General features: G+C 41.0%; 1 protein-coding gene across 1 annotated transcript in view; it reads right to left on the minus strand.

Moving 5' to 3' along the window:
* Positions 1-886, minus strand: part of PKLR (pyruvate kinase L/R) — a 29,575-nt gene extending 28,689 nt beyond the window's left edge. The window contains exon 1 of the mRNA XM_020991595.2: positions 802-886. The gene's annotated coding sequence lies outside the window, so the exon portion shown is untranslated. The remainder of the gene's footprint in view (positions 1-801) is intronic.
* Between the last annotated feature and the right edge of the window lie 14,019 nt (positions 887-14,905).

Raw genomic sequence — 14,905 nt, forward strand, 5'->3', positions numbered from 1 at the left:
TAACAGTGAGACAGTGATGTGCGCTGCATGTAACAATAGCAACAATGTCTAGCATTTGTATAGTATCTATTATGTGTTAGGTGCTTTACAAATATTAACTTATTTGATTCTTACAATCTTGGGAGGTAAGTGCTACACCACCACCCCACCCCCATTATTACCCCCATTTCACAACTGAGTAGACTGAGAGAAGGGGCAGCTAGGTGGTGAAGTGGATAGAGTGCTGACCTGGAGTCAGGAAGATGAGTCTTCCTGAGTTCAAATGTAACCTCACTTCCTAGTTGTGTGACCCTGGGCAAGTCACTTAAACCCTGTTTGCCTCAGTTCCTTATCTGTAAAATGAGCTGGAGAAGGGAATGGCAAACCATTCCAGTATCTTTGCCAAGAAAACCCCAAATGGGGTCACGAAGAGTTGGACACAACTGAAAATGACTAAGTGCAGCAAACTGAGGCAGCCAGACATTAAGTGATTGGTCCAGGCTCACACAGCTAGTAAGTGTCTGAAGTTGGATTTGAACTCAGGCCTTCCTGAGTTGGATATCCCAAGTTACCCATGAAGCACTGCACTTGTGTGAGTAGCCTGCATTGACTTAGGTAAGCCTACAGAAAGACACGGTGTCACTAGACCATTAATCAGCAAGGGAGTGTAGTTTATGATTATATCCACGAGGTGGTGCTCTATTCCAGCCACCAGCCCTGTGGGTCCTATTTGCCTTGGAACACGTGGAAAAGATCTCCTCTGAGTGTAAACAAGATTATTCAGCCACGCCTTGTGGCTTCCCAGAGAAACCCCTCACTCACCCAGATTTGATCTAGACCGATGATTTCATTGTACTTCCTACACCAGGGCAGATCATCTGCTGTTCTGCAGTTTACAATCTTCTTGATTCCATTTGGGGTTTTCTTGGCAAAGATGCTGGAGTGGTTCACCATTTCCTTCTCCAGCTCATTTTACAGATGAAGAAACTGAGGCAGAGTTCAAGTGACTTGCCCAGGGTCACAGAGTTATTAAGTGCAGTTACATTTAAAATCATGAAAATGAATCCAGGCCTGGCACTCTATCCACTTCTCCACCTAGCTGCCCTCAAATTATGGGTCTAGAGAGTCGCTAAGAAATTAAATGACTTGTCTAGAGTCATACAACCAGCATATGTAGGAAGTAGGATGCAGGTCATCCTGACTCTGAGGATACACCACCCTGCCTCTGATTGGGAAAAATAAATTTGAGATTGTCGAGCTCCTTCCAGCCATCTTCAAACTCCAATTACCTTCCCACTCCTTTGGGTTACCTGGGAAAGGTCTCATGCCATCTAGGCCATTAACTGGAATAAGAAACGGCTACGTCAGGGCCCCCTCTTGGGGTACAGTACACATCGTGTAAATCTTGAAGGCGAAGACAATCCTGAAGGCAAAGGTTCAGCCACGGCTGCAGACCTTCCTGAGGCAATGTTTTGAATGCTAGGCTCGTGGAGAAAAGTAGTTAAGCCCCCGCCCCTCAATCCTCTAACACCGCGGCTAAGTGGAGAAGGGGAGGACCACGTTTCCCAAGATGCCTAGTTATTCCAGGCATTTGGCCCGGACCCAGCCCGAGATGCGGAGTGTTACTATTGGAAGCCTAAGAGAGTTCTGAAAGGCGGGCCGGAGGCCTGGTGGCGGCCTGATTAGTCCTGGAGGTTTCCCCAAACTGCTCTGACTCTCTCACTGGTACAGGCTCAGCTCTCCACATGATGGTGCCCAATGGGCTACTCTGGCTTCGGACTGAATCCAGCTCTCCTGTCGCTGCTCCTCTCCGCAGATTGCCATACAAGTCGTAGCGGTCTCTTGGGGGAGAGGGGGTTGGGAGATTCTGGCCCGGCAGACCCCGCTTTTCCTAGCTCGCCCCTATACCTAAATGACAGCTAGGAAGTCTGTCTCGGGCTTAGGGATGGCTGAAGCACTGCAGTCCTGATTCCAAGAGATGGACTGTCAGCATTCCTCCCCGCCCCCCAACCTTCGCCCGGCAGCAGCCACGCGCACCCATACCCCAGCAGGGCAAGGAAATTTCAAGGGTAAATTGACCGCGGCGGCACGCATCCGACCAGATGCATGTATGTGCAGCTGAATCGCTTCTTTGTCCTCTTGCAAGGGCACCTTCCCAAAGCAAGGGCATGCTCCCTGGCACTCCCTGAGCAGCAGAAAAATGGTGATGGAGACTCCGCTCCCGGTCGGGGGAAGGGGGAAGGGGGAAGCGGTGATCCTCAGCAGTGTCCCATCCCTTTCCTTTCTATTCTCTCCCCTCTCCCACCATCACCCAGGGGGCCCAAGGATAAATGATAACTGGGGAACAGACAGAAGATCTTGACTCGTTTGCCAATGAGGGGAAGGGGCAGGGAGGAACCAGAAATCACCTCCCCGTCGGAGAAGCTGTCTCTGTCTCACAAGCTCGGTTTTTCTTCCCTAGAAAAGACTACCAAGGATGAATATTTTCTTGACTAACAGAGCTCCTCCTATCTTGACTTACTCCTTAGAGCAGGGGTGCTTAACTTGGAGTTTATGCAATATTTCAGGGGCTCCCTCAATTTGGATGAGAAAGATATATGTATAATTTCTTCTTTTAAAATTTTTATTTTTAACATTGATTTTTAAAAAATTTTGAATTCCAAATTCTCTCTCTTCTTCTAGCCCTTCCCAACCCGCCTATTAAGAAAGCAAACAATATGGTACCCATTATACATGTGAAGTCATGCAAAATATATTTCCATATTAGCCATGCTGCAAAAAAAAAAAAGGCAAAAAAAGAAAGTGAAAAGCAACTTGCTTTAATCTTCCCTAAGATTCCATTAGTTGTCTCTCTGGGCCTGTGTGTCTTAGGATCATAAGATTTAGAACAGGAATGAATTTAGAGATCAGCTAATCCAATTCCTGTCATTTGGCAGATGAGGAGACTGAGTGAGACCCAAGGAGTTAAATGATTTGGGGAAGGTCACACAGGTAGTAAGTTGCTGACCCAGAATTTGAAGCAACATTTTCTGACTCCAAATTCTGTGCTTTTTCCAGTTTCACAGATTGCTTGTCACTGGTTCCCCCCATGTTACAGCCTGTCTTTATAATGTGTATTTGTGCACATATTGCAGCTCTCTTTCCTTGTAATAAGCTACCTTCCCTGTAATGGATTGTTGGGTTTTAAATTTTGTATTGGCAACTTTTGTTTTTATATCACCATTATTTCTGAATATATTCCTCACCTGCCCTCTACTCAGGAAGCCATCTCTTTTAACAAAGAATAAAAAAGATGAAAGTTCATACAAGCTCAAGCTAACGAACACCTGTGGAATGTACAAGATTGGGAGAGGTGTTCAGACAATTTGTTTTAAAAAAAATCTGGGGTTTGGGTTGTTAGTCCTTCACTTTTTATTTTTACTTTAATATTTTTTTTTTAGGCAATTGGGGTTAAGTGACTTGCCCAGGGTCACAGAGCTAGTAAGTGTCTGAGGCCAGATTTGAACCCAGGTCCTCCTGACTCCAGGATCCTTTGCCCCCTGGCTGCCCCTTGTCCTTCATTCTTGAAAAGGAGCAATGACATTCCAGGGTGATGTCTTGACTTTCCAGTAAACAGAATTTAAGTGAGGCAGACCTTCACAGTGTGGTCAGCCTCGCTCTCTCCTGGGGGGTATGGATAGATTGTAAACTCAATGTAAGTCAGTAGTATGAGGTGACAACTAAAAAAGCTAAGTCATGCTCAGCTTCATTAAAAGAGCCATATGGATGAGGAATAAAGAAATGAAGTCCCATAGTACCCCATTCTGATCAGATCATATCTAAAGTATAGTCTTTCAGCTCTAAGCATTGGTTTGGCCAGGACATTAGTAATATGGAGAATGTCCAGAGGAATGTAACCAGAATGTTAAAGAGCTTGAATCTGTATCATATAAGAGTACTAGCTAACATCTTACAGATGCAGAAACTGAGGCAAACCAAAGTTAGGTGGCTTGCTAGTATCTGAGGTCGAATTTGAACTCAGGTCTCCCCAACTCCAGGCCTGATGCTCTATATATTGCATCAGCTAGCTCCCTCATATAAGGATCAGTTGAAGGAACTGGGGATGTTTAGCCTAGAAAGGGGAGGCTCAGAGGAACAGGATAGCTATATTCAAGTCCCTGAAGGACTATTGGAAGAGGGAATAGATTTGTTCTGTTTGGATCCAGAGGGCAGAACCAAGAGCAGTGGGTCAGAGATCTAAAGATGCCAGTTCAGGCTTGATGTCCCAAAAGACTCTGTAAAATTTAGGGCTCTCCCAAAGTGGAACGCACTGCTTCTTGAGTTAGTGAGTTCCTCTCATTGGAGATATTCAAGCAGAGAAGCCTTTCCACACATTCCAGGGGTCACCATTTCCAAACCAAGCCATCATCTTCACCTCCTCTGCCTCTACCCCCCAAACTGGAACCTTGGCTTCTGCCCTGAGTTCTAATAGGTGAGCTTTCCACTTATCCTGCCCTTAACTAGACCCCCACATCACTTCCTCGTCACCATTCCCAAACCACATTGCTATTCTCTCTCCCTTTCCAGCTCTCTTTCACGTGTTGTCTCTCCCGTGTCACAAAGGTAGCTTCTTGTGGACAAGGACTGTCTTCTATTGCTTGTATTTATATCGCCAGTGCTCCACAGAGTGTCTGGCACAAAGTAAGCGCATGCTTTGTTTATCTTCCTCCTCAATTTACCTTCTGTGTACTTATCTGTGTGTATGGTATTACCAACAATAGGATGTATAAGGGAGGACCTCCATGTGGACTGGGCACCTTTTATGGGGATAGGGCAATTGTCTGATGCCTATCAAGGAAAGCTAGAAGCACTATGTGGCCAAAGGGGGCGTTTGGAGGCAACTGCACCAATCTCCTATACTTCTCTGCTAATTGACTAATTTCCTTGTTAAGTTTCTTGACAGGTTCATAAGAAGTCTAGTAAAGATATTTTCAAATTTACCCCAAAATGAAAAGTTCTCTTTCCCCAATCAGCTCACCTCTCACTCTCATCTGGTCAGCACTTCATTTCTACTCCCGATCTCCTCACTTGGGCTATTTTCTGCTTATAATCATCATGTGAACAATGTTAACTGGCCAATACTCAGTTCTCCCCAATTTTAGGAGTGAGAGACTAACATCCCAGTTCACCACTTAACATCAGTTAGCTTTCACAAAAGTATATTTACATGAGGGGCAGCTAGGTGGTGCAGTGGATAGAGCACTGGACCTGGAGTCAAGAGGACCTGAGTTCAAATCTGGCATCAGACACTTGACACTACTAACTATGTGACCCTGGGCAAGTCACTTAACCCCAAATGTCTCCAAAAATAAAATAAAGTCAGTTACAATTGGGAAAAAGGCATATTTATATCAAAGACACAGGTAGAACAAAGGAACACACTCCCCTACACCAACTTCATTTCTTGGTGGTAGTAGGCTCAAGTTATCTCCATTCTACACAGTACTGGTTCTACCAAGTTCATATCTAAAGGTGGCATCTTCATCAGTTGAGTTCTCATTTCAACATTCACTGGCATGGGTCCAGGAGCTTGCCCCCAAAGATGCTATACTGGTTGCAAATCCAGACTCTGGGAAAAAATGGGATGTCAAGTAGCCCTTTGGATCTTCTAAACAAAAAGGTTGAACTTCTACTCCCTTTACTAGACACCAAGAGTAAAATAATAACAAAGCTTCCCTCAGACACAAAGGAGGCAAAGAGACAGTAGCTAAAGCCAATCAGCCTTTTGGAATGCCTCTGCAGCCAATCACAGGCCTCTCACTTCAACATATGGTTATCCAATCAGAACCAGTCACCAAACGTCCATGTATGTATGCTTCAGTCTTTCCCAGCAATTTCCCTTATACCAGTAGTTATCATTTATGGTAATGGTCTAAGGGAGGCAGCTAGGTGGCACACTAAATAGACCACTGGGTCTGGAGCCAGGAAGACTCATCACCTCAGTTCAAATTTGGCCTCAGACACTTACTAGCTGTGTGACCCTGGACAAGTCACTTAACCTTGTTTGCCTCAGTTTCCTTATCTATAAAATGTGCTGGAGAAGGAAATGGCAAACCACTCCAGTACCTTAGCCAAGAAAACCCCAAAATGGGAGTCAGACACGACTGAAAAATGACTGAAACAACAAATGGTCTAAGGAGTTAATGATAAAAACTTCTTTAGTGACATCTCAAGCAACAAATAATTGCCCGATTATTATATATATATATATATATATATATATATATATATATATATATACATATATATATGTATATATATGTATATATATGTATATATATATATATATGTATATATATATATATATGTATATATATATATATATATATATAAATATACAAATATATTTTTCCTATGTGCCAACAAGCATAGGCATGTTTGAAGCATTATAGGTGTTCATACAATGATTATATCAAACTGACTGCTTCTGGTTAAGCGCAACATGTTCTTGAAGTTTCTCAACCTTTCATCAAACTGTTTGCAAACTCCCTCTCAAACTGATTCCCGATGGATATTCAGATGCATGTGCATGTGCTCATTTGCACTCTGTATACTGTACCTGAGTACCTTCCTATTCCCTTCTGTTACCCTATAATCAGCTGTGTAATCAAGTAATCAAGATGTAATGAATGTTTGTGTGCATGCAGCACAAATATCAGATTGTGTGAAAACCATGATTTCTGGGTATCATATCACTAGCTGTCTGGAAACCATCATGGATCATCACAAACATTATGCAGAAACAAACCTTTTGTTTCTTTTCATTGCAGTATCAAGGCTGTTTTCCATTTCTAACCTTTCCCCTACTTATGTTTCTAGTCTTCTATCTAGCTGTAGTAAGACCAGTGGTTTTCTGACGCAGCTTTCCTAACCCTGCTCCAAAGACCTGATTGGTTCCAGCTTCCCTGGGGCAGCTTCCTGATCTGGGGCATAAAAAGTCTCCACCTCATGTAGTTTGTGGCTTCTCCGACTTTGTGATGACTGTATCCTTAGGACTGACTGAGCAGACAAGTTTCCAGATGGAGACAAGGGAGACCCCGTCCAAGGAAACCAAATGCCACTGTACCCGTCTCCTTGCTGTGTCAGGGCAAAGTAAACCTCATCCTTTGTTAAATGTTCAGTGAGTTATAAGTGCCTTATTTCTTCCCAACATGGAACGTGAACTAAGAGGATGCTAGCTTTGGGACTTGGCCTACGGTACTGGCTGACTTTCATCCATTCAGTAGAGTTTATGTGAAAGTGTAGTCAGTGAAGATATTCTTTCCTTACAAAGGTTAGTTTATATGTACACGTTGTTAAAAATGAAGCAACATATGCAATTTAACTTCAATACAGTGCTTGTCATTAGCCAGTAGAAAAATAAATATTTTATAAAGTAACTAGCTATTCAGTCTTGTTGATTGGTTAAATAGCTAAAAATAAACAATGAATTTCATCTCTTAGCAAGAAAGCTTATATAATTCTCCTATCAATTCTACTTTGTATTTGTGTATCTTCACTTTATTTATTTTAAATTAAACTATGGAAGTAAAGTATAGATGTGCAACTGGATTTAAGACTAAACAAAAATTTGCAATATTTGGCCCAACACCAAACACAAATAAAAAAGTTCAACTTTGGAATTAAGCTCGTATGTGATTATTCTATCATGTTAAACATCTCCCAAGTTATAAACTATATTCATTAAAATGTTATTTATATTCAACAAAATTTATAACATAAAAATATTTGATATGAAGTCTTACTGATAACAGTAAGCATGAGGTCTTGCTGGATTACTGCTTTTAATTTTTACAGAAAGCCCATGTAAGGTATTCATAATTATTTTGTAATTAGAATTTTATAATGTCATATTTAGAGTTTTCATAATTATATGTAGAAAAATTATATCTTATTCTTATGATTATATAAAATTTATTTTGGACCTTTTGGGGGCAAAAGTCATTATTGCGGCTGATATAAGCATTTAATGAATAAATCTAAAAGATATTATGAGTAGTATATTAAATTATCTTAGGGGTTCACAAAAACATTTTTCTAAAAAACATTTTTCTAAAACATGTAGAATTATAAAGGAAACCAATTATATTAAAATATAGTTGATAGGAAATTAATTTTAATATTGTTAATATCAAATGTAATATTCCCTTCTCTGTTAAAAGGCCATCTGGACAGTAACCCCTACTTGTAGAAAATCCTAGGGATATCATTGCATTCTTGGTCTTAAGCTACTTTACTCTCAGCTGATTTGGGCCGGGATCCATCCTGGGATTCTAAGCTGTGTTTATCCTGTAAAGAAAAACTGACTTCGGCTAGCCAGGGCTACTGAAAGTGACTCAAATGTCCTTGCCCCTCATTAGGTCTGGGGCAAGTTGGATCATGAAGGGTAAAAATAACCAGAGTGAAGTGGGTTTTCTTGCTCAGATTGCCAAAGGCAGCTGGACCCTCATGACAACCCACCTTTTTCGTCCTGAATGTATTCTGTAAGTTTTCTTACAGAAATGACTGAACACCAACAAATTGCTTTAATTGTTAGTAATTTTCCTGACATCAAGCCTAAACCTACTTCAAGTCTCTCCCTGTTCCAACTCAACCTCCCCATAGCTTCTGAACGAAGTTTCCAAAAACTCAGATCTTACCATGCCACATCTGTGCTTGATAAACTTTTTCTCTATTGTTGTTGTTCAGTTACATCTGACTCTTCATGACCCTAACTGAGGTTTTCTTGGCAAAGATATCAAAGTAGTTTTCTATTTCCTTCTCCAGTTCATTTTGCAGATGAGGAAACTGAGGCAAACGGGGGTAAGAGACTTGCCCAAGGTCAAGTGACTGACTGAGGCTGGATTTGAACTCAGGTCTTCCTGACTCCAGGCCTAGTGCTCTATCTACTCTGCCACCTAACTGACCCCTCTGCCTCTAGGATCAAATATCAACTTCTCTATTTGACATTTAAAACCCTTCACAACCTTCCTCCAACCTACCTTTCCAACCTTGTTATACATTAATCCCCTTTCCTAACTCTTATCGTTAAACCAAACTGGTATTCTTGCCACATAGGACATGCCCCTACCATCTCTGTGCTTTTGTATCAGCTGTCTTCCGTGCCTGGAATGCAATCCACCCTTTTAGAATCCCTTATTTCCCTCACTTCTCAGCTCAAGCATCACCTTCTAGGGGAAGCCTGTCCTGATCCCACCAGCTGTTAGCTCCCTCCCTCCCAAACTATCTTGTATTAATTATATAAGAATTATGTAAATGTTTGTGTGTGTGTATGTGTATTATGTGTGTATGTAGACACACACACACACGCATATATATTCTGCATTTACTTATATTTATGTAGCTCTCATTTCTGGCTACTTTCCTGACTTGCTCTCAGAATCATGGTTTTGAGTCCCCAAAGGGCAGCTGCTACCTCCAAGTTCAAGGATACACTGTGGGTACCCATTCCTGACATGATAACTTATGAGCCCCACCTTGGTGTGCTTTTCATTAACAGTCATGACATTAGATACAATTAGCTTTTAGCAAAGACATGGTCGCCCGTATGGTAGCATGGTAAGAACAGTAGCTACAAACCCTGACCCCCCAACCCCACCCCATAAACCTGGTCTATACCTTCCCCTAACATACCCAACATCCTTGGAAAGAGTGGGTACAAACCTAGACCCAACACTTCAATACTTCATTACCTCTGTTATCTATTTGCTTTCTTTGACTATGTCAGTTTTGGGGGAGGGAAGAGACCAAAATGGTAGTGAGGCCCATGTACTGAGAATGTTCCACATGTAACCAAAGCTATTCATCACTATGCTATTACAGGGAATAGAAGTTCTTTTTCTCCTAATAGAGTCCTCACCAAGCTCCCAGTGGATTCAACGCATCCTTTGGGCAGCACTGTGCCTGATACATGGTAAGTGCTTAAGAAATGCTTGTTGAGGGTCAGATAGGTGGTGTAGTGGATAGAGCACCCGGCCCTGGAGTCAGGAGGACCTGAGCTCAAATCCAGCCTCAGATACACAACACTTACTAGTTGTGTGACACTGGGCAAGTCACTTAACCTCATTGTCTAGCAAAATTAAAAAAAAAAAGAAATGCTTGTTGATTTATTGATCTATGCCTTTAACCAAGTCAATGACAAAAATGTTAAACAGCACAGAGCCAAACAAGATCCTGGGCCATTCTTATTCTACTGGTTAGCTATGGCCAAGCTGACCTTGAATCAATAGTGACTTTTCTTTGAGGCTAGCCATTTTCTGGATCCATCTAACTGTATTATTATATAATCCACATTTCTGCATTTTCCCCGCAAGAATAATATTAACTACTTTACTGAATATTTTGCTAGACTCTATAGCTATACTATTCTCCTGATCTCCTCTGGCCTCTAGGTGGTGCCATAGTGCACAGAGCACCTTAAGTCAACAAGCCATGAATTCAAAATCTGTCACAGACACTTATTAGCGTGTAACCCTGGGCCCAAGGTAAGTCACTGAACTCAATTCTCTGTTACTCAATAGTAAAATAGTAAAATAGTAGGGCTGTTGTGAGAATCAAATTTGATGAAGTTTGTAAAGCATCTGATGCATAGTAAATGTTTACTTCATTCCTTCCTACCAGTTTCTGTAAATAAAAAAAATAAAAAAGGAAATAAATTTAGCCTAGTATGACCTGTTCATTTTTTTTATTGTGAACTTAGAAATCATCAAAACAAACATTTCAAAACACAAAGAAAAACAGCTGTTGAGTATATGTATGAATGAATGAATGCAAAAGCATTTTAAGGCATAATTACTATGTGCCATGCACTTTGGTAAGTACTAGGAATACACAAACAAAAGTAATGACAGGACTTATACTCGAGTTATAAAACTGTTGACCCAACAATATTATTATTAGGTCTGTTTCCCAAGGTGATCAGGGAAAAAGGAAAAGAACCTATATGTTCTAATACAGTTATAGCAGCTCTCTTTGTGGTGGCAAAGAACTGGAAAGTGAGGGAACGCCCATCAATAGGAGAATGGCTGAGTAAGTTGTGGTATATGATTGTGATGGAGTACTACTGTGCAGTAAGATATGATGAGTAAGTTGGTTTTAGAAAAAAACATGGAAATGTTGCAGAATGAGAGGTTGAGAGGTTGTGACTGCTCAAAGACTGAAGTACATGACGGAGTCGTCTGGAATGAATTCACAGACTCAAGCATTCTTTGAGTCAAGTTGGCAAAAATTTTATTGTTACGCTTTTCAGCGGGCAAGGATTCTTAAGGATCCTGGAACCTTAGAGTGGTACAATTAAAGTTATATAGGATAAAATACAATAAAACATGTGCCAAATATGCTAACTAGATGATTCAGCGTGGGATTAAGGAGTGGTTAAGGAGTGGTCAGTTCTTAAAATTACATGCATTTCTTGTACCTACTATGCAGGCATTTTATGCAGGCATTTTACTCAGAGTTCACTGGGAAAAGCCCACAAGGTGGGGCCACATGGAGGTGTAGTTTTAGGCCTGCTACATCACTAAGTTAACTAGAGTTCAGGGGTAACTGAGAGTTGTCCAGTCTGCCACCAATCAATGTCTTGTTTGACAAGATAGATGTAGGGAGTATACATATGTCTTAAGTCTAGAATGCAGTTAATGAGGAGTCCAGGATGTAGATAATGAGGTAGGGCAGTAGTATAGATTGCTCAGTGGGTAAAAATGTCTTTATGACCCAGTGCAAAGCCAGTTCAAACTAATAATTCCTTCAGGTGCTGTTTGGAACTGCATGAAGGAAAGAGATAAGGGTCTTGCTGGGGCCCACTCATGAGTAATTGCTAAGCACAGTGTCCTTGGGCTGGGGAGAAACTATCAGGGATAATGTTTCTGAGGCTAGGGAGAAATTTGGGTCCAAACACAAGCACCCAAGCACTCCATCACAAAGACCTGTATGAAATAATGCAGAGTGAAATAAGCAGAACCAAGAGAGCATTGTATACAGTAACAGCAATTGTGTTCAAAGAGTAACTGTGAATGACTAAGCTCTTCTGAGTCATATGGACATTCAAATCAACTACAGAGAACTCATGAAGGAAAATATTATCCATCTTCAGAGAAAGAACTGCTATATGAAAGTATGCATTTTATGGTTCCACATATATACCTATATCAAATGTTGGCAGTCTGTAAAGTGGGATTGGGAGGGAGAGAGGGAGGTAACTTAGAACTCAAAATGTTACAAAATAAATAAATATAATTTTTTGTCCATTAATTTATTTATTTTTAGTTTTCAATATTCACTTCTACAAGATTTTGAGTTCTAAATTTTCTCCCCATCTCGTCCCTCCCCCAATCCCAAGATGGCATGCATTCTGAATACCCTTTCCCCTAATCTGCCCTCCCTTCTCTCTCTGTCCCTTTCTGTTATCCCTTTCTTCTTCTATTTTCCTGCGGGACAGGATAGGTTTCTATACCCCATTGCCTGTATATCTTATTTCCCAGTTGCATGTGAAAACAATTTTTTAACATTTGTTTTTAAAACTTTGGGTTCCACGTTTTCTCCCTTCCTCCCTCCCCATCCACCCTCATTGAGAAAGCAAGCAACTCGATACAGGTTATACTTGTATGGTCAAGCAAAACACTTCCATAGCAGTCATGCTGTGGAAAACTAACTATATTTCCCTTCATCCTATCCTACCCCGAGTTTATTCTATTCTCTCTTTTGACCTTGTCCCTCATCAGAAGTGTTTGCTTCTGATTACCCCACCCCATTCTGCCCTCCCCTCTATCATCTCCACCCCTCTCTTATCCCCTTCCCCCCTATTTTCCTGTAGGGTAAGATACCTTTTGATACCCAATTGAGTGTGTATGTTATTCTCTCCTTAAACCAAATCTGATGAGAATCAGATTCACTCATTCCCTCTCATCTTCCCCCCTCTTCCCCTCTACTGTAAAAGTCTTTTCTTGTCTGTTTTATGTGAGATAATTTACCCCCATTCTACCTCTCCCTTTCTCCTTCTCCCAGTATAATCCTCCCTCACCCCTTAATTTTTAAATAAATATATTCTAAAAAAAAAAGTAATGATAGTCCCAATAGTATATTGAAGATTTGTGACACATTTCTTTTGTTGAAAGGGGTTAGCACGGGGCTGGGGAACCTGCAGCCTGGAAGTCACATGTTGTCTTCTAGGTCTGGGCTTTTAACTGAGTCAAAAGTTTTACAGAACAAATCCTTTTATTGAGGGGATTTGTTCAGTGAAGTTTGGATCTGGTCAAAGGACCACACTTGAGGACCTAGAGGGCCACATGTGGCCTCGAGGCCAAAGGTTCCCTACCCCTGGTTAGCAGAGCCAAAAATGTTGGGAACCTCTGCACTACATGCAGTCATATGGTCAACAAACATCTATTAAGCATTTACTATAGGTGAGGCACTGTCTTAAGGGCTGGGGATACAAAAAGAGGCAAAAGACAGTTCCTGCCCTCAAAGAGCTCACAGTCTATGTACAAACAAACTATATACAGGATAAATAATTGGAAATAATCAACAGATGAAAGGCATTAGAATTAAAGGAGATCAGGAAAGGTTTTCTGTAAAAGATGAAACTTTAGTTGGGACTTGAAGGGAGGCAGAGGGGGAGAGCATTCCAGGTATGGGACCTTTCAAAGGAAGGGGCACTGTGACCCCAAAGTGATTCAAACACGCAACCTTATGATTTGAATTCATACTAGCTTCCTTGGGCTACTAGGTCCTATGATCCTCTTATAAAGATGACCCCAGACTCAGTTCCAAAGACTGGTGTCTCAAAGACTTTTTATTATTAAAGAGGTTGAAGTGCATCATTTCCATTCTCAAGAGAAGCGGGCACACCTCCTTGGAAGGGGAGAAAATGCAAGAGCCATAAAAGAAGCCAGGGCAAGCTTTATAGTTAGTAATTGCCTAACTTCTCCCTTCTGTATCAGGATTGGTCCTAATCCTTCTGGTTTACAATCTTCCTTATATGCCCCACCCCTAATATACCTTATGTGCCTAGAATTGTGTTATCACTCCCTCCCCTGGACAGAGAAGTTAGCCTGTCTGTGCTGATTTCTTATCTACTTAGGTGGAAACTTAACTCTTTTCATTTCTCACAATCCTATAATGACTAACATATTTACTAACTCATCTCTTTAATGATCTTTTCTAGAATTTTTCCAGGAATCAAAGTCAAACTTACTGGCTGATAGTCCATGGATTTTACCTGGATTCTCTTTTTTGGAACTCGGGATGTTTACCCCTGCTACTTCAGTACCTCTTTTGTTTTCCTTGATCTTTCAGATGTCGCTGAGAGTGACTCACCCAGTTTTTCCAGTGGTTCATGAAATCCAGGTGACTTGAATTCATCAAGGGCAGCTCTCTTGTTTACTTATCTTGGACATCAAATTCCTGTTAGCCAATTTTCTTATGTCATTTTCAGTGCAAAAGTCATTCTTCTTTGAGTAGGAAACAGAAGTAGAATAATGAAAGAATTGCACTGGTTTCTCTCTGTTGTTAGGTACCATGGTCCCATCCACTTCAAGCAGCAATCCTATCACTTCTTTGATCTTCCTATTTGCCCCAATACAGCTTAAAAAAAAAACCCAAACCTTTTTCTTGTCTTGGCTTTCCCTGACAGCTCTAGCCTTCCTCCCCCTCTTTTAAGACATTAAATTTTAAAAATTAACCAAAAAATCTGTTTTCTCTCAGCCAACTGGGGGAAAAAAAAGAAAAACAAATTCCTTTTTAACAAATATGCATAGTCAAGCCAAGCAAATTCTCTCATTGGTCGTGTTCAAAAAAACATTTGTCTCATTCCGTATCCTAAATCCATCCCCTCTCTGATGAGAGGTAAATAATGTGCTTCATTACTGGTCCTCTGGAATCATGTATAGTC

Source organism: Phascolarctos cinereus, unplaced genomic scaffold (assembly GCF_003287225.1).
Source record: "Phascolarctos cinereus isolate Bilbo 61053 unplaced genomic scaffold, phaCin_HiC Scaffold_5;HRSCAF=322, whole genome shotgun sequence".
In the NCBI taxonomy this organism is placed as follows: domain Eukaryota; kingdom Metazoa; phylum Chordata; class Mammalia; order Diprotodontia; family Phascolarctidae; genus Phascolarctos; species Phascolarctos cinereus.